The sequence below is a fragment of the Pinus tabuliformis genome, chromosome Q (genome assembly GCF_031772625.1).
Source record: "Pinus tabuliformis cultivar Carrire ecotype Pingquan chromosome Q, CPIR1, whole genome shotgun sequence".
In the NCBI taxonomy this organism is placed as follows: Eukaryota; Viridiplantae; Streptophyta; class Pinopsida; order Pinales; family Pinaceae; genus Pinus; species Pinus tabuliformis.
The window spans coordinates 631262591-631282780 of record NC_142296.1 but is presented as its reverse complement, the minus strand read 5'-3'; positions in this window follow the sequence as shown (position 1 = coordinate 631282780).

Sequence of the window (20190 nt, the reverse complement as noted above, 5' to 3'; positions counted from 1 at the left end):
TGTTTTTTGAAAATGTCAATTAAAATAAATTATTGTAATTTTTTTAATAATATTTAATTTTAATAAATTTAAGATTATTTATGGGATGTTAAATATTTTATTAATTACTACATTCACATTAATAAATATGGTTGACATATGTAGATAAATAGGTGTATATCAAATACATATGTACAATCACATTACTAAATGTAATTGATATAAGTTGAGTATCTCAACCACATTAATAATTTTAAAGTTTATAGTAAGCATTTAATATTAATACTAACATTAATATTAATTATTATATAATTATATAAATAAATATAAGTTTTTACTAAGTGAGTAACTTTCAATTAATATTGAATCCCTAGAGTGCATGTTAATGTTAATATCATTAATATTGTTAAAATGTCATGAACACTCCACTATATATTATATATATAAACCCTATATATTGTAAAATATTACATATTATAAACTCTATATATTAAAAACCCTAATATTATAAACCCAATATTGTAAACCCTAAAATTATAAACCCCAATATTAAACCCAATATTATAAACTTTAATATCAAACCCTAATATTAAACTCAATATTATAAACCCAAATATTAAAAACACCAAAATTATAACCCCAAATGTTATAAACCTTAATATTAAACCGATTACTATAAACCCTAATAACATAAACCCTATTTCATAAATCCTATATAATAAATTTGAATATTATAATATGTATATATTAAACCCTATATATTAAACACCCTATATTATAAACCCAAATATTATAAACCTCAAATGTTATAACCCCAAATGTTAAGAACCCAAATGTTATAAGCCCTAGCACAATCACATTACTAAATGTGGTTGATATATGATGTTATAAACCTTAGGACAACCACATCAGTAATTTTGTAATGTAGTATTGTGACATTGGTTAAATTTTGATCATTATCAATTAATAATAATAATAATAATAATAATAATAATAATAATAATAATCAAGCTTGATATTCATATTAATATTAATGTTAATATTAGTCATCTTTATTAATATTAGTCTCAACCATAAACATTTTTTAATCATAATTATGACCAACTTGTTGAGATGTGTAGCTTGGGAGTACTCCCACAACCCCGGGGGTACTGGGTTTGTGAGGAGTTCAATCATGAAAAATGTTTTTTGTGGACAATGTACCCAAGTGATGGCCTTTATACCCAAAGTTGTTGGTGAAAGACCCAAAGGAAAATTATTGTTTATTCTATTGGATGCATGAGGGGCACCTTTGATGGGCTAAAGGCCACATAAAGCTACAATGGAGAGCACAAAAGTAAACGAGAAGAATTGTATTTCTTAAGTTGATGGTGTTTGAGCATGTAGGCTAATGTCGGCTAGGCTTAAAGATGTGATCGTTGGTGAAAAGTGACTCCACCAATAACACTATAAGGAGTGAAATTGAGTTCGTTTGGCATTAAGTGACCATCAAATCTCAAGTGATATATGCCTAGAGAAGTGTGAATTACCTCAGAGAGTTGCAGACTTTAAGAAAGGAAGAAGCTGGAGCATTTTGTAGTTATCTTACATCTATTTAATGGTCGAATTTTCGTAGGAGTAAGATTAGTTTTTCTATGTGTATTTGGTCCCTTAATGAAGGTTTGTACTGGAAGAAATTGAGGTCACTTTCTATCACGATGATTTGTTCCCGCATTAAGGCTTTTTCTATGCATGTACAACCATCCAAAGCTTTGTCCCAAAGTTAAGTTATTTTGGTCTACTATAATGTGCATAAAGGGGAGGTTTGAGGCCATAATAAGATGACATTTTACTTTGTTTTTTCTCTATGATAGGGCCGCTAATCCTCAGGAGTATTGCGCGGGATTTTCAGTGGGTAGTATGATCCTAAAGTAGGTCAAAACCTGCCTCAAATTGCAGAAGGGAGAGTGTGAAGTCGGGACAAAGAGAAGGATTGTCATAAAGTGAAGAAATAAGGGCTAATACATTGGAGATTGGTTGTTGAAGTGATGTGTTCAACAAGAGGGTTTGGATAGTATGTCTTATAGCCTATTAACAATCACTTTGATGGAGTAAAGGGACTGTGAGAGTGTTGGTGTTTTGTAACCTAAGTATAGTGACTTTGGAGCAACTGAGTTGTTGTGTGAGGGAAAACTTTTGGGGCCTAAGATTAGTGTCTTCAGAGTAGCTTAGATAACTAAATGAAGGAAAAATCGATGAGCTAGTATGTGGAAGCAAATCTAAAGCAGTAGAGGACCTTATGAGTAATTAGGGAAGAGGTATTGAAATAACATATTCTCTGCAAGTATAAGTGAAAAAGGACCTACCAGGTGTTCAAGACAAGTGGACTAAAAGGGCTGGTGTATGTCCTTCTATAGCAAATAAGTCAAGTTGGTTCTTATTCTTGGGTAAATTCATTGTCAAGTGTCATTAACATCAAGCCCTAGTTTTCCTTGTATTAGGGCTAATTGAAATGGCCATGATCCCTAGTACAGGAGCCCTATGTTTATTGCATTAAAATTGTAATATAAGAAATTTTTGGGTTGCAAAAATTCTTATGTACTTTGTTGATTCATTGTTGTACATTTTCTATTGTGCAAAGTGCTTGGTGCTATAGAATTTTAGTATGTCTGTGATCCTGATTTAGACATATACATGATTCTGAAATTCCAAGGAAAAATCAACATGGTATCAGAGCTACTTTGAAGGGACAACTAAATCAGAGTGTGCACAGTGTACAAATCAAGAGGGATTTGTTTTCCTTGTTGTTGAAGGACTAGCAACATGGTGAAGTTCACCACTAGTTTGAGGTATGAAGATAGATTAGATGGCTTTTCAAACTATAGCCCTTGGAAGGAAAGGATCAAGCTTGTCTGTTTTATTAACAAGATAAGGGAGTTTGTTGACAAGGAGATACAAAATCCAATGGGCCTTAAGGAGTTGGAAGTATATGAAGAGTTGGATGTGAAGGCTAAGCTCATCATCCTAAATGGTATTAAATATCACTTGATACCTCATATAACTAGGAATAACATTACATGAGAGAAGTGGAAGGCACTTCAGGACTCGTTCCAAAATAAGAATGAGAACTAGTTATTGGTGTTGAGAGAGAAGTTAAACAGCTCCAAGATGTTGGATGGTGAAGGTGTGGCTTTGTATCTGATGAGACTTTCTCAAGTTTGAGATGAGTTTTCTGAAAATGGAGATAATGTTCCAGAGTCATAGTTAGTGATGACTACTTTGAAGGGCTTCTTCGAGAAACGAAATCCATTTATCAAAGGGATCATCACTCGAAATAAGCTACCATATTGGAATAGGTTATGGGACGATTTCATCCAAGAAGAATTGTGGGATGAGGATATTCACAAGAAGAAGAAGTTTGATGAAGATAACGTGGCTCTGAAAGAAAGATGAAGGGAAAAGTGATTAAGGATTTTAGCAAGTTGAAGTGTTATACATGTGAAAAGCATGGTCATTATGCGAGCAAGTGTCTGTGAAAGAAGAAAGGAGATAATGAGAAGAGGAACGAGATGGTTTGGGTTGTTGCATCTTTAGGTGAGTTGGGTGACTTCTCATGAAGGTTGGAGGAGGAATTTTCTCTAGTTTTGCATGTCTCTGGGGGTGCCATCGATGAGAAATCATGGTAAGTGGATTTCGGATTGTCGAAGGATATGAGAGGATTACGTGAAGTTTTTTGGGACTCTAACTAAATGGGACTCGAAGTTGCACATGGAGGTTGGAAACAAGAGTCAAAAAGTTGTCAGAAGGTTAGGTGTTGTGCCATTTAGGATGGAGTCAAGTGGATTGTTACAAGTTCAAGATGTACTATGGGTATCGAAACACAGGTGCAACATGTTTTTTGCCTCGGTGATCAAGGTGAAGGGTTTTGAGATGATATTTCAAGATGGGAAAGAGATGATCAAGCACAAAGGCTCTAACCTTGATGGAGATATCATTAGAGTTAGGGAGAACAGTGACAGGAAAGCCTATAAATCAAGGGAAGAAGAAGGTTCTTCAGACTCAGAGGGAGTCAAGTTCAAGTAGGAGCTTGCAGGTTCAAAGGGATAATTCACAACCCAAGAAGAGTTCACAATCAATGGGGAGTAAGGAGACTTCTACAGTTGGAAAGAAGGAGCGATGGAATCAGATAAAGGCCTATAATGAAAAGACAAGGCGAGATTATTTCACATTCAAGGAAACTACCAAGGATAGTGTTGTTCATTCTATAGGGTATGTTGTAGTGGTGGATGCTTGAGATTAGGCTAGTGTCATTGAAAAGTTACTTCTGAATAGTGGAAGAACCTCCCTCACTAATAGGGAGTGTTGAGATGTGTATCTTGGGGGATACTCCCACAACCGATGGGGTGTTGGGTTTGTGAAGATTTGACCCACGAAAAATGTGTTTTGTGGGGAGTGTACCCAAGTTGTGGGCTTTATACCCAAAGTTGTGGGTGAAAGACTTAAGGAAAAATTATTGTTTATTCTATTGGATGCATGAGGGGCACCTTTGATGGGCTAAAGGGAACCTAAGGCTACAATGGCGAGGGAAAAAATAAATGAGAAGAATTTTTAAGTTGATGGTGTTTCAACATGTAGGCTCAGGTCGGCTTGGCTTAAAGATGTGACCCTTGGTGAAAAGTGACTCCACCAAGAAAATTATAAGGAGTGAAAGTGAGTTAATTTGGCAACAACTGAGCATGAAATATCATTTGATATCTACCTAGAGAAGTGTGAATTACCTCGAAGAGTCATATGCCTTAAGAAAGGAAGAAGATGGAGCATCTCGTGGTTATCTTATGTCTATTTGATGGTCAAATTTTCCCAGGAGTAAGACGATTTTTCTGTGTGTATTTCATCCCTTAATGGAGGTCTATATTGGTAGGAAATGAGGTTTCTTTCTATGATTATTTCTACCCTATTTAGGGCTTCTTCTATGCATGTACAACCATCCAAATTTCATCCCAAATTCTGGTTATTTTGATATAGTATCCCTTGCGTGAAGGGGAGGGCCGATACCTTAAGAAGATGATGCTTTCTGTATTTTTTCTTTGTGATAGGGCCACTAAGCCTCAGGAGTATTTCATAGAAGTTTGAGTGGGTATTTTGATCCTAAAGGAGGTTGAAACTTTCCTTATATTACAGAAGGAAGAGTGTGAAGTTGGGATAGAGACAAGGGTTATCATAAAGCGAAGAAAGAAGGGTTGAAATGTTGGAGATTAGAAGTTGAAGTGTTGTTTTGAAGTTTGTTCAACAATAGGGTTTGGAAAGTGTGTCTTATTACCTATGAACAGTCACTTTGATGGAGTAAAGGGATTGTGACAATGCTAGTGTTTCATGCCCTAAGTACATTGACTTTGGAGAAGTTGAGTTGTTGTGTGTGGGTAGACTTTTGCAGTCTAAGACCAGTGTCTTTGGAGTAGCTTAGATCACTGAAAGAAGGCAGAATTGATAAGTTGGTATGTGTAAGAAAATATGAAGCAGTAGAGGACCTTATGAGAAACTAGGGCAGAGGTATTGGAGTAGCATATTATCTGCAAGTATAGGTGGAAAAGGACCTACCAATTTTTCAAGACAAGTGGACTAAAATGGCTTGTGTAGTGTTTCTTCAACAAGTAAGTCAAGTTTGTTCTTGTTCTTGGGTAGATTTAGTGTTAAGTGTTGCTGACATCAAACCCTACTTTTCATTTTATCAAGGCTAATTGTAAGGGCCATGATCCCTAGTATGGGAGCCCTATGTTTGTTGTATTAAAGTTGTAATACAAGCAAGTTTTGGATTGAAAAAAAAATTGTGCACTTTGTTGATTCACTGTTGCACATTATCGATTATGCAAAGTTCTTGGTGTTGTGGAATTTTAGAGTGTTTGTGATCATGTTTTAGACATAGAGTTAATTTTGAAGTGCCAAGGAAAAATCAACACAACTAAGGTTGACAATGTTTGAATTTGATCAACCATGGTTTACTATAACTGAATATGTTCATGTTACATTGATAGAGGACAACTATGAGTGACTTTTGAATTTTATTAAACATGGTAAACATATGGTTGACCAATTTTGATCATGGTCAACTATTTAAACATCAACTATAAAGGTTAAATTTGTTTGACTATGTTTAGCTAATTGGTTGACTATGTTTGACTATTAATATTAATAGCTAATTGTGTTTGACCAAAGTTGAAGGGCGTTGAAGATAAGTATTCAACTAAGTAACTTTCAATTAACATTGAAACCCTAGAGTGCATGTTAATGTTAATATTATTAATATTGATAAAATGTTGTGAGAGCTCCACTATATATTATACACTCTATATATTATAAAGTCTTATATATTATAAACCATAATATTATAAACCCTAGGCGTTAATATTAAAAACCCTATATTGTAAACCTTAATATTAAACCCTAATATTATAAGCCCTAATATTGTAAACCGTATATATTATACACCATATATTATAAACCCTAATATTAAACACATGTTATAAACCCTATTGTTATAAACCCAATATAATAAACCTTAATATTATAAATTGTATATATTAAACCCTACATTATAAATCCTATATATTAAGTTCTAATAAAAACCCTAATATTAAAAACCTTAATATTAAACCCTAATATTATAATCCATAATATTAAACCCTAATATTATAAACCATATATATTAAACACCATATAGTGTATACCTTGATATTAAACCTAATATTATAAAATCAAATATTAAACCCAAATATTAGAAACCCCAAACAAGAGTGGCATGAATAGTAGGGTTGATCATTTTCCCCAAACAAAAAAATTGAGATTCAATATGCTTGGGGTCTCGACATTGCTACCAATAACCAAACTAAATTCCTAACTCTCTAAAAAGGCTTAGGACTGAGGATTGAAAAGAAAATCCCGAAAATAATGGTTTTTTAGAGATTCATTAATTGTAATTTGATAAATATGAGAAGCAAAAATATTATATAATAGCAGCGGCCCTCCTATATTGTAAAAGATTTTTATTCAACTTCAGCAATTTGAAAAAATTGAATTCTTCTTTGTTTTGAGGCACCTAAACCCTACAGCGAATGCATTAGCTAACAAAAAGACAAGATTAGACCAAAGAACCTTAAAATTGAATAATATACCTTTAATCAACTCCCCATTTCCATAACCCGTCATATGGAAAAGAAGTAGTAATTAATGGCTCTAAAATCCATTCAAGTGAATGGGAATATGGAGAAATAGATGTGCGGGTGAAGTTAAGGATTGTGAAGACCTCAAGTTATCTTTCAACAAATAGTTTCAAGGAATAACGATATACATTTACTCTCTAGTCTCGGATATCACCTCTTTTGTACTCCTATCCAAATCACATATAGCATATGATTCCTCCTCAGCATAGGCACAAGAGACCCTTTAGATCAACATTGGTAAAAGATTCATGATACTCATACATGAAAATGACTTTCAAAAAACTAAATTTATTTCAATAATATAAAATTCATAATACTCACAAAAAATAAATAACCTTCCAATCCAAATTTAAGTAGATTGGTCTCAATAATATAAAATTCACAACAACTAAAAAAATATTCAAAATTCAAATTTGTCCCAATAGTTCAACTAATGCAAATTCATAAAATATACCATCCAGAAAATGGTCAAATATAATTGCCATATCCTTCCATCCCACACAAAGAGACCCTCACACCAATATATATTTCATTTATACATAAAATATCGGAGTCGTGCTTTGATATATCAATATCTAAACCATTAGCATTCTAAGTATAGATTTAACATATCTCATGTGCCAATCACTTTGAGAGTTAAGGTGACATAATGATTAAAGAGATATATTGACTCCTTTACTTCACTCATATAGGCCTCACCTACTTTCTTCTTATTTTTGTTCCTTTTGATATTTTGATGTTCACTCGCATGAAAATTATATATTTTTACCATTTACCATTTTTACTAATGTATACAATAATATTAAAAATAAAATATTAAAATTTAATAATTTTTTATTTATAAATATGACATTATTAGAAATGCTAATGTTAAAATAAAGAATAAATTTGGCATAGAGGTTTTGGATCCATTGTTTTTTAATATCTAAAATCAAAATTTAAGATGATTCTTGTTAATAAATCTTTGATGTGTAATATACCTATGATTTGATAGGTTAATGGATAAAATGATTGTAAGTTAATTTATTTGATAAAACATAAAAAGGTTTTTATTTGCCATTATAGATGTAAATTAATGATATATGAAGTAAGATGGATAATGTATTATAATTACAAATGTAAAATTATTGTAGTTGAAATGATAATATATTAAATAATAACATTATATTTTTATTTTTTATACAATTTTTATTATTATTTTTATTTCACATTATTTATAGTTTTTATATATTGTGTTTTTTTATTATTTATGAATTCAAATCTTGGTAATGTTATTACATTTTATTTGTTTTAACTTATTGGAAAGCTTTTGATTCTTCGGTCTGATTTGAATGAGTGACGATCAGACCCTAAGCTTGTGTGTATTTTAATTTATAATTTATAAAATTTTCGGACCCGCATTTATATTGTTTAAGGTTGTTCTTTTAAGCTTAAAATCTTAGCCTTGTATCACGGGGGTTTCATTAGGGGAGAAATACCTTACCACGTGGGTTCATATTGAGGGAGATATATTGAGGAAAAAATGGCATAATATATTGGGGAATATATAGGGGGTAAAGGGTTTTTATATTGGTAGGTATAAAAAATGGAGCTCAAAGTTAATGAAAAAATATAAGGGGTATAAAAAATGTTAGTGAAAAAATGGATACCTACAATATCTAGTGAAAGTAAGGGTTTTCTAAATTGGGAAGGTGTATCAGGTTCATATTGGTAGGGCTTAAATAATGCGATTTTTAGAGGTGTTTTCCAATATGTAGTTAAATTAAGGGTATTGTTTAATATGACACGAACGAACGTGATATGTTAGAGGTTCATTGAGTAAAGCCCCCATGCCTTGTATACAATATATAAATAAAACTTTTGAAAAGGGACTGTTATGTAGAAAATTTCCTAGAAAAATTCCTAGTCCCTACAGATAATGTCTTATATGAAAATTAAGAAGTAACCTTTGACTACAACACCTTGCATTAAATAACTAAGGTCCTTGAAATATTTACCCTTCCAACTCTTTATTATTCTTCATTTAGGACTCCATCTAGCTAGTAATGTAGATTAGTGCCTTATGCATGCCTTCCAATTGGCTGGATATGTGTCTCATGTCCTTCCTTATCTCATGCATTTTGTCACATTAATAGTTAGTCATGGCATGATTGTATCTAGGAATTTCCGAAATCTAAGACTCCAAGTATTGTCAGAATTAAGACTACCACCACATAGGAAAAAGAAAACAACAGGAGGATTGGAGGGACAAAGTGTTTTTTAGTATTTGACAAGGTCAATCAACTCAGTAATCACTTTAAAATACAAATAGAAATAAAAAAACTAAAATTACAAACATATCCATACTTTCAACAGGGAAAATAGGTTCATTACCATCCATAGGTGACCTATAATTAGCCATTAACAATTAACTAGTAGATTAGTTACAGTATTAATTTTATTAAGACTAGAAGTCTCTGTTGTAGATAATTGCATTTTAAAACATTTTCAACATTTTCACATTGCATTCACCGAACATCATCATAAGAAAATATGTAAAGATAAAATAAGCAATAACAATGCAGTGGATCAATCATAGGTCTCTCATGATATCTCTATCATAGGGCTTAGCATATCTCCTTCGTATATTTCTCATAATGTTTTCTCATATCACAAATAAGAAGTCCCAAGGAGGACACTTCCATACCCAGGAACTTAGGCCCATTCCGGGCATTGTTACACCACAAGACTGAGGCCCATTAGGGTGTTGTGATGTTATCACAAATAAGAATGCCCAAGGAGGTCATTGTCATACCCAAAAAATGAGGTCCATTATGGTGTTGTTACACCACAAGACTGAGGTACAATTTCATAGACCCATAGATTGGAATAATCATTATATCACACCCAATTAATTATAGGTCTTGGTGTCCATGTATTTGAGGCACATAAACCTTGTCTTTTGCCCTATGAAATCTATGTCATTTGGAGTATTCTTGAAAAACAAAAATATATTTGTGAAAATTTAAAATTATTTAGTTTTGTTAATGTTACTTATGAGTAAAGAAATACTCTCCAAGTTGAATCATTTATTTTGGGTTTGAAATTAATGTTGGACATGCATTTTTCGTGAAACAGGCCAAAATTCCCTTGCTTCACTAAAATGCACACTCAGGCTTCATTTCTTGGCCAATATAATTGATTCAAATTGTATATTATTTATTTTACTACTTTACACACTTTTACATTGTTATATATTTACTAACGATTAGAGTAGTGTTAGCTCCGGGGGCTTAGACCCAAGTTCGGACTTAGGTTGCGCTAACCAACAAAACCCTATATGACCGGCCCTTTCGACAACGACCTACACAGGGCAAATCACAGTCTCACTTGAGGTAATATGGGGGGGTGATAGAACCAGGTTTCTGCACCCAAAGGGGTGTGAGTGTGGTTGTAGGGTTTCTCATGATCTAGGTCTCAATCTGACCTTTGCGAACTAGTAACTTGTATAAACACAGTCGTAAACAGTTTCCTTACTTAACAATCTATAAGATGCACTTAATTACTTCAACATGCCTTATTCAATGTAAGAAACACATTCAGGTCTTCGTGATGCAATTACAGATAAGATAAGTTATAGCGAAATAGAAATATACATAAATACATCAATTGTAAAGTAGATATCAGAACACAAATATGCTTCAAAATTCTCTTTTATTACTTCAATTCTTCAATAATACAATCTTTTGACCCTATGCACTTAGCCGTAGGGGCTTGTGCACACAACTACAGACTTGCCAAGGTCTCTGTGCACACAGCATTAGGAACCTTCCCCTTCACCAAATACAGAAGATTACAGATTCTAAAGGCAAGTATCCTTCATAACATTCTCTTCTATTGCCTTAGACAAGCTAAGACATCCCTTTATATACTTTTTCCTATTACAATACCATGGTCCGCAAACCATGGTCGAAGCTCAAAACAATACAGAAACTAAAGGGCTTTGACCTTCCTAAACCCATTGACTCCTTATTACCTACACTCTTTGCTCCTTAAAATGTGGAGGATTTTACAAAACTTAGTCAAAATCAGACCTAAGGGACCCCGTCCCAACAGGCCCCCAACACAAAGATGTGACTCGTCCTCAAGTCACTCCACACAGTGGAATGCTTTTCCCTCCTCCTATGCTTCACATCAATCTTCGAGGAATTCTTGGCATAGATAGTCTACCCAATTGAATTGAACCCCCTTGCTGCACTGTGCATCCAAGGGTACCATTAGTTTCGGCACTTCATTTGCTCGACACTTCCTCATGATCTTTCCTGCCAAGATCTATGTAGCAAACCGCACAACTTCATCTGTGATTGAACTGATGGCATATCCCCTAGACTTCTTAATCAACTCGAAGTCACTCTTCATCTAGTCTGCCAACTTTTTCTCAAGTGACTTCCCCACAAAATCATCTACGGGGCTCACGCCTTGATATGGAAATGTTGTGATTCTTCGTATCAACATGGCATCAATCAAGATGGGCTCTCCCATCCATAGGCACCCATCATCAACCAGTGCCAACAACTGGCACACACAAATAGTGTTGATTTTTCCTCAACCAAAGTTTGGGACATGTGACATATTTAATAATCTTGCGCGTTGAATACCATCTGCCCATTTCATTGGTTTAACTCTTGTGAGGCCCACCTCCTCATAGTACATTGTCTTTAGATACTTGCTAGGTTCTAGCTACAGAAATTTCTCACAGTCACTCAAATCCCAATCTTCCATGCGGAGCTGGGGTACCGTTACCAAAAATTCACCTTCAATAGCCACTTTTGAGGTTGGCTTACGTGGGGGCATATACGATGGAAACTTATAAATTGGTTCCGCTACTTCGGCACTGATATCCTCAAGCCCTTCATTCAGCTCTTCTTCGTCTAAGTCTAGTGCCTCCATTGGTTGTTTCTGTTTGTCCATTTTCTCTTTCATTGTTAGTTCTACGAGGATTTTTCGTCGTGACTATCTTACTGGCACCTTTTGGGGTTTCTTCTAATTTTTATCTCTTGTCACGGAGGTAGTAGGCTTTGGCCTCAGAAACCTAGGTGTTGTAGTGTGGACTGGTGGTGTTGCAATCATGATGTTCCCTACTCCTCTCTTCAAAAACTCTTGCTTAAATTCCTCCCAACTCAGGTAACCAGACATGCAGAAACACACTCATCTCTTTAAGCGCAAAAATACATGACGAATTATCAAGAAGAAAAGTGTCCAAATGTAGTCTGATATGTTCAACTTATTTCAAATTCAAATTGTACATTCCCCATTAGATCTTCCTCATAAATGTGAATTTGGTGGCAGATTTTCCCTGTTTTGCGCATTAAATGCATTTCCCGCACTCCTTTTAACAAAAAATTCCCTGTCAAATCAACTGTAGCACTACCAATAGTCCTATTCTAGATAGGCTGCGCCAGACCCATCCTTGTTTTGTAGCCACCCGCTCTGTGTCGTAGCTTCCTCCAGTTGTGCCAGGCTTTCAAACATTGCTCAGCTTCCAAACTTCGACACAACAGTATTTCGGCATAGTTGTTTAGAGTCCCATGCTTCCTTTCAACTACTTGTAGCACTGAGACTTTTATACATCCATATAGTCATTGCACAGTCTTAGGGACTATCTTCAAGCAACTTCCATTCACACGTCTAGGGAACAGTTCTCCGTTCAGCTTCGTGAGCTGAACTGTGCCACCATCAAAGTTATTCTTAACAATGTAGGGTCCCAACCAATGAATTTTTAACTTACTTGGGAACTTCGTGAAATTATTATCATATAATAAAACCAAATCACCATTCTTAAAGGTTTGTTGCTTGATATGTTGATCATGCCATGCTTTTTCCCTAGCCTTCTGTACTTGTTGATGGAACCCTGCGATGAAGCGATCTTCTTCCAGCGCAACTAGTTGTTCCAGTCATTCCTCCATAATGTCACTGTTTACCATGTTTGTGACTGCGACAATTCTCATACTTGGCACTATTTATTCCATAGGCATGACAGCTTCCTACCCATAAACTAATTTGAATGGAGTTTGTCCCGTCAATTTCTTACAGGTTGTCTTGTAAGCCCAAAGCACTGTCGGTATGTGCACATCCCAGTCATTTCTATTGACATTACAGACCTTCGTCAAAGCATTTTCCAAAATCTTGTTGAAAGCTTCCATGGTGCCATTTGCCTGTGGATGATAAGGCATACTTTTCTGATGATGTACCTAGAACTCAATCATCAATGCTTCAATCGTGTCATGTAAAAAATGTGATCCTTTGTCACTCATTAGGATCTTCAGACAATCGAATCTTGACAAAATGTACTCAAACATGAACTACGTAGTAGTATCCATGTTGCAATCTTTTACTAGCTTCCCTTCATCCCACCTCGTTAGATATTATGTGGCAGTAATAATATATCACGCACCCATCTTCTTACTTAGTGGGTTGATTGGCCCTATGAAATCAATTGCCCATTTTTCAAAATCTTGTAGAGTGAGTTGTGGATTTAATGGAAATTCAGCCCTCTTTGATGGTCTACTAGTCCTCTAGTAAACATCACAGTTGCCGCAATACTCCTTCGAATCTTTATGTACCGTGGGCCACCACAACCCTTCTCTTAAGATCTTTTGCTCGGTGGCTTTCCCTGCATAATGGCCTCCCGCAACACCACCATGTGCTTCATCTAGAATACTATGTCTTTCATATTCAGGGACATATCTACACAATATCTCATCTAGGCCCATTTTGTATAATTGTCTTACGATCAAGGAAAGGTCTGCAGCTCGGACTACCAGTTCTTTCTTTTGCTATGATGTATACTTTGTGGGAGCTACACTAGTAGCCAAAAACAAAATGATGTCAGCAAAGTGATCATCAGCTATTATTACTACGAAGAGTTGCGCATCAGGCAGTCCTTCCTCAATATTTGTAGGTTCTTTTCCATTCTCAATCCTTGATAGATGGTCCAATATCCAATCTACCTGGATTGATGATTATATCAAAATCATACTCCTGGAAGAGTAGTAGCCATTGAAAAATATTTCCCCCAAACACAGGCTTGTTGACCAGGTACTTTAATGCAGAATGATATGTGAACATTTTAAAGTGCACACCTAATAGATAATGTATGAATTTCTATAACGCATATACCATGGCCAACCCTTCACGCTCAGTTGTAGAATAATTTTTCTCTGCCTTCGACAGTTTTCGACTAGAAAATGAAATTGGGTGGTCAATGTTTCCATCACCTGGCTGGGTCAATACATCGCCCAAATTTATGCATGAGGCATCTACGTGGACATGAAATTCTTTCTTCCAATCTTCTATATTATGTTTTTGTGTGCCCCACCATTGAATAGGTGTAGACCACAGATCTATATCCAGAGCTTGGAACCTTTCTTCCTTCAGGACATCTCTTTCAAATTCATTTATAACGATATTGACATCCCCTATTCCATCATAGTATGGTAAGTTACGAACCTCCGATGAGATACAGCGAAGAGACTTCGTTAGTCTATTACAATGAAACATAGAGACTTCATTTAACTGGTTTTGCCAATGCTCCATTTCCTCGTCAGAATCTGGAAAGCAGGAACTATCCTTCTCCCAGCTAATTCTTCCATCTGCAGTGGGATTAATCCAATCTTCATTCCATGCAGTTAACTTGTAGATGTTCTCAATATTCTCATTGTGATAGTCTTCGTGGATCGGTCAGTATATTGCACTCCTTCAGAGGGATCTAAAGGAACAATAACCCTCATTCCATTCTTCTCAAATACCATGCTTCGTTGTTTCAAGTTAATTATAACATCCATATGAAATGCCCAACCAATTCCTAGTAAATTTGGGTATGGATTAAGTATCATTGACGATCTCAATGACTTCAAAATCTGCTATTACATTGACTCCCTCAATATCTACAACAACCCCATGTAGTCGACCTATTGGAAAAATATTTTGTTCATTCGCCATGCGTAGCTAGATTGGCGACCATTGTAACTTTGGCTAGCCCATTCGTTCCCATGTTTGCTTGGGTAGGACGTTTGCATCTGAACCTAGATCCATGATTACTTGATCCATTTCAAATTCTTTGATATGTGTAGTTAGTCTCATTTCACGACTAGTTCTCTTTTTGTTTCCATATATCTTATTTACTGCACGTTGTTTCATTTGAGGCTCTTGTTTTCCAATGTAGTTGTCAATCAACTCTTGTAACCCTTCCACCGATTTCTGATCTCTTAACAACTTCATGCAGGTCTATAGAAAGGACTTCAAAACAGTTGAATTAGGATTTTTTGTCGTTGTGTTAGCCTGGTTCTTAGGTGGAATTAACTGCAATGGTATTTTTGATGTTGACGCTCCTAGATCCAGGAAACTTTTCTTTGCTTCCATGAAATTTTCCTTTTCCCTTTGCATATTGAACTCAGTGTTCTTAATTCCATCGTTCCTAACCCAGGTATCCACCTCATGTTGTTCTCCTTCTACTTTGTCAGCTTCTTTAGATGCGTTACTTCGTGTTCTCACTATGTTTATACTAGGATCATCCTCACGTAGTTATGATCTCATCATCTACAAGTTCTGCACGGGCTGTTAGTTCTTCTTTTCCTGCATCTTAGCCATTCAAATGGGAAAATATTCAATCACATGATCAAATTTTCTACAATACTTACAAGACAGACATCTGGGGTTCTAACAGTCTCGCGCAAAGTGTCTTACTTCTAACAGATGATTTGACCCCGTCCACATCCTGCGCCTCCTCCTCGATCATGTCCTTGGCCCTGGAATCCCCCATGACTTGCAGGCATACCTTGATTTTCTTGTGCACGACTTTCATATTGAATTTTGTACAACACAGTCTACTCCATCAGTAAGGCGTAGCTACAACAATTACTCTCATTGTGTTCTACTGATAGGAAAAAATTGCAAACCAGCTCCTTGGGTGTCTGCACATACTTTTGCAACAAATGACAATAATTTGTGGGGTGTTGGCCTACGACTCTGTAGATGCTACAACATACACTTGATCCAACACCTTGTCCTATACTTATTTCTTGCTTTAGAGGATTAGGACCTCCAATTGCTAAATAATCAAGATACACGAGACATTGATATTTATAATGACCTTCAGCCTTACATTTCAAACACCATGCTTCTAAGAGTATGTATGATCAGACATATTTTCCCTTCTTTAACCCTTTGATCTCCATATGAAAACTTGTGAGCTACGACTGGATCTGTTGGACTCCTACATGTGTATCATGTACTGGAGATGATTCTAACTTCATCGTGATCTTTAAGGCTTCAGCTTGGGTGTTGATATTTTGTTGTGATAATGGTAGTCTTAAATGTGGAAACATGGTAACAATGTACCATTCTTTATGTACTTTGTCAATAATCTGAAAATCCCCTTGACTGGTGTTGTGGCCAGCAACAACCCCCCCCTCTTTTTCTAGTATCAGCCACGATACTAGAAATAAATGGGGACCCTTAGTTAATTTTTTGAAAAAAAACAAAGATTTCATACGAACATACACTTAGAAAAAGGTTTCTTGAATGACTTAAGCCTAAAACTGTGTTCATGAAAACAAATCTTTAAGGTGACATCACAAAAATGAATGAAAATCACCTTCATTTCCCTTCTAAGAACCAATGTGCGCACCGCCCCAGTATTAATCGCAACATCGCATCGCAACATGTTTTTCCCATAAAGAAAAGCTCACAAACTCACCGATTTGCGATATTGCGATCGCGCGATCGCATGTCGCGTAAGTGAGGTAGGTGAAGATCAACAAGCAATGAGTTGTTGCGATCTGCGATATGGCGATCTGCGATATGGCGATCTGCGATATTGCGATCCATACCATTTGCGATCGCGCGACATGCAAGGGTATGTTGGCAGGTCATTAAAGCACCTTAGTACGAATCCCTCGGGCACACCACCCAAAGAAAAGCCACTTACTATGACCTGACTTGGAATTATGCGCTTTTAATGATAGAAATAAATCAGTTGTCAGTTATTAAGTGGAATCAAGACGCGTGCCTTAATGCGGATTTGTTTCACGTAAGGTGGCATATTTGGTTTATCCCTTGCATTTTAAACTCTCCCATCACCTTTCTGATCAATCTTTCCATTTTACTCATAACCTGCAGGAGCAAAGTGTGAAGGCAAAATCAGATAGAAACGCTAAGCGAAATGGGGAAGAAGAACAAAGCTCAAAGCTCAGAAGCAAGGGAGAAGACCAAAGAGATGGCGCCCCTGTACATAGATACTGCATGCAATAAAGATGCAGGTATCTCAACATGGGAAGGCATGTATAGGCTGTTAGAAGAAGAAAACCCTAGAATAGTCAAGGTAACTGCTGCTGTCGCGGGTGCATCACATCCTTCAGAGGCATCCCTGTAAGATCTGGCGTGTTCGTTCCTCCATAGAATAGCGGCAAGGCCCAAGATTCCACTGTATACAGACATGATCAAATGGATTCTAGATGATGCAGAGTTACATAATAGACAATTCAAAGTCCGGGGATATGGGCTCGTGGGATCGTTTGCTGCCTCAGACCTGAAGCTCATGTATCATCTTCCCGAACCACAAGCGACCTATAATGCGGAGTTTGTCAGGAAGTTCGTAGTAGAGAATCCGGACCTATCAGACACCACTAAGGAATGGTCAAGAAGAGATGAGCCGTTGAAAAAGGATAAAAATGGTATGTATAGCACTGGTTCCCTTACCTCTCCATATTGTTTTGCTGCCGCCATGCTCTGTAGGCTATTCGGTAAGCCTGATATCAATAAGTTTTCAACTGAATGGCTACCGTTAATTGATTCCGCGACTAGTTCTGAAATAGTGGATTGGGCCAAAATCCTTTCTGAAACTCTATACACAGCGATTATCCACTACCGTTCTAAGAGATCCTTCTCCCAAAGAACCTATCCTCCCTTTTATATGTCTGCCTATATAATGGACTCTGTCTGTCTTGTGTCAAAATTCCCTGCCTTGGGTTGGAAATGGACTACCCAAGACCCATTGCCCATTCATGTCTATCATAAAATCTTATGGGATTCCCAGTTCGCCCCTCATTTTTACCAGATCTGCCATGGGCTCATATTGCCCATCCATAGAATGATATATAATAAGGACCCCCCAAGGTGCTCTCCCGAGGCCCAGGTCGATATCCTCCCCGTCGCAAGATGGTTTGGGGAAGAATGGTTTACCTATATTCGAGTCTTTGGAAGCAATGCACCTCCACATGTCTTACCTTTGTATGTTCCTGATAAATTGTTGGCCCGGGAAATAGCTTATCAAACCTGTTCTGAAGGCGGCCTAACCAAGGAACTAAAGGACAAAAAGAAGGCTATTTGGCCTTCATTCCCCGTCACTTGTGGGGCCTTCTCTTTGTTCGATGTGGGACACGCTTTTGATGAGGTGGAGAATGTGACGTGTCTCCAACTATTTAAGTTCCCATCGAGACCATTCGACCCGCATAAAGTGGCCCAGGAATTTACAACCAATCTCAAGACAAGGGTATTCTTTGGGAAGAAAGATCTGTTTGATGATCTCTTCCTGAACAAAGGCTCGCTTAAAGAAGTATTGCAAGAAGCTCAGTCAAGATTGTCTCCAGAATACTTTCAGAAATTCACGTTGTTCAGAGAAAGGAGACTGGCTAGTATTCCACTGGAAGGACTGCGGGTAGCTACTAGCGAAACGACTCCGAGCATCAGTCTCAGCGGGAACTCCAGCGCTTCCAGATCTAAGTCCAACGCTGCTAAAGAAATATCTGAACATCCTGAAGAATCTGTGCACAACAAAGAACAAAACGAAGAGACAATTAAAGACACAGCTCAATCAAGCACAATGGCCCAGCCGCAAGTTATCACTTCGCCACCAAGAGAGGTCCCCCCTCCTGTCGTCATAACGCCTCCTGTCACAGTAGAGTTGGATAAAGAATGGGACACCTTCAATGAGTTGATTAACCTTGAATGTCAAACCCCAAAGACACCTGTGAACGATGCCCAGGTGGTGCAAGAGGTCATCTCAGCTATAGTCAGTAGTGCCACAGAAACAGAGCATCTTCCTATCGCTCCATCCTCAGAACTTCTACTCAGCGTAGAAGAAATTCCTCCACTGGACGTATTCTACAGCCCCCAGCACAAAGCAGTTGTAAGGAGGCAAAGAAAGAAGAGAAAACTTGAGAATGTACTATCTCAAGATGCTGAACATCTAGATGTCTTGTGGAAAGACCCGAATAGTAATCCAACCGAGAATCTTACGAAATTGTCCCAGATTGCAGGAGCGTATGCTTCTGCGACCATCGACAAGGCCTCTGAAGTCCAGCAACTTCTGAAAGAGCATGAAAACCAGATACAACTGCTACAACAACAGTTGCAGCAAGCTAATGCGAACACTGAAGCCTCCAGGCAGCTTGAAAAACTACAAGAAGACTTTCGCCAGATGCAGGTGAGCTATCAAAGAAATCTCGAAGAAAAAGAAAGGCAGCTGCAAACGGTGCAAGAAATACATAAAGATGAACCAAAGCTGTCAGAGTTCATTTCAGAGTCCATCAGCTTGAACGACCAACTGTCACAACAACAGGAAGATATGGTGCGTAGAATAGCGCAGTGGAAGCATTTTTGTGAATTAAGCGACAAAATCACCAACCAGGTGGTGGAATTGCGGAACGACTATGACCAGGCCAACAAAAGAGTAACAGAATACCTAACTTGGCAAAATGACGAGGAAGGGAAAAGAGCAGGAGCACCCAAGATTAATGAAAATCATAAGGAGCTGCTCTTTAACAAATGGGACGAACAAATTACACAGGCGGAGCAAGCGGCAGAGGCAGCAGCGACACAAGCGAGTATCCTTATTGACAGTGTAAATGAAAATTTACATAGGGCTAATTTGATTTCAGAGAGCACCCCGGGGTACCTACCGAGCACATCGCAACTGGAGGCAGAATGGAGACAGAGAAAGCAGGCAAACGGCAAAACAATCCAAGCATTGGCTAAA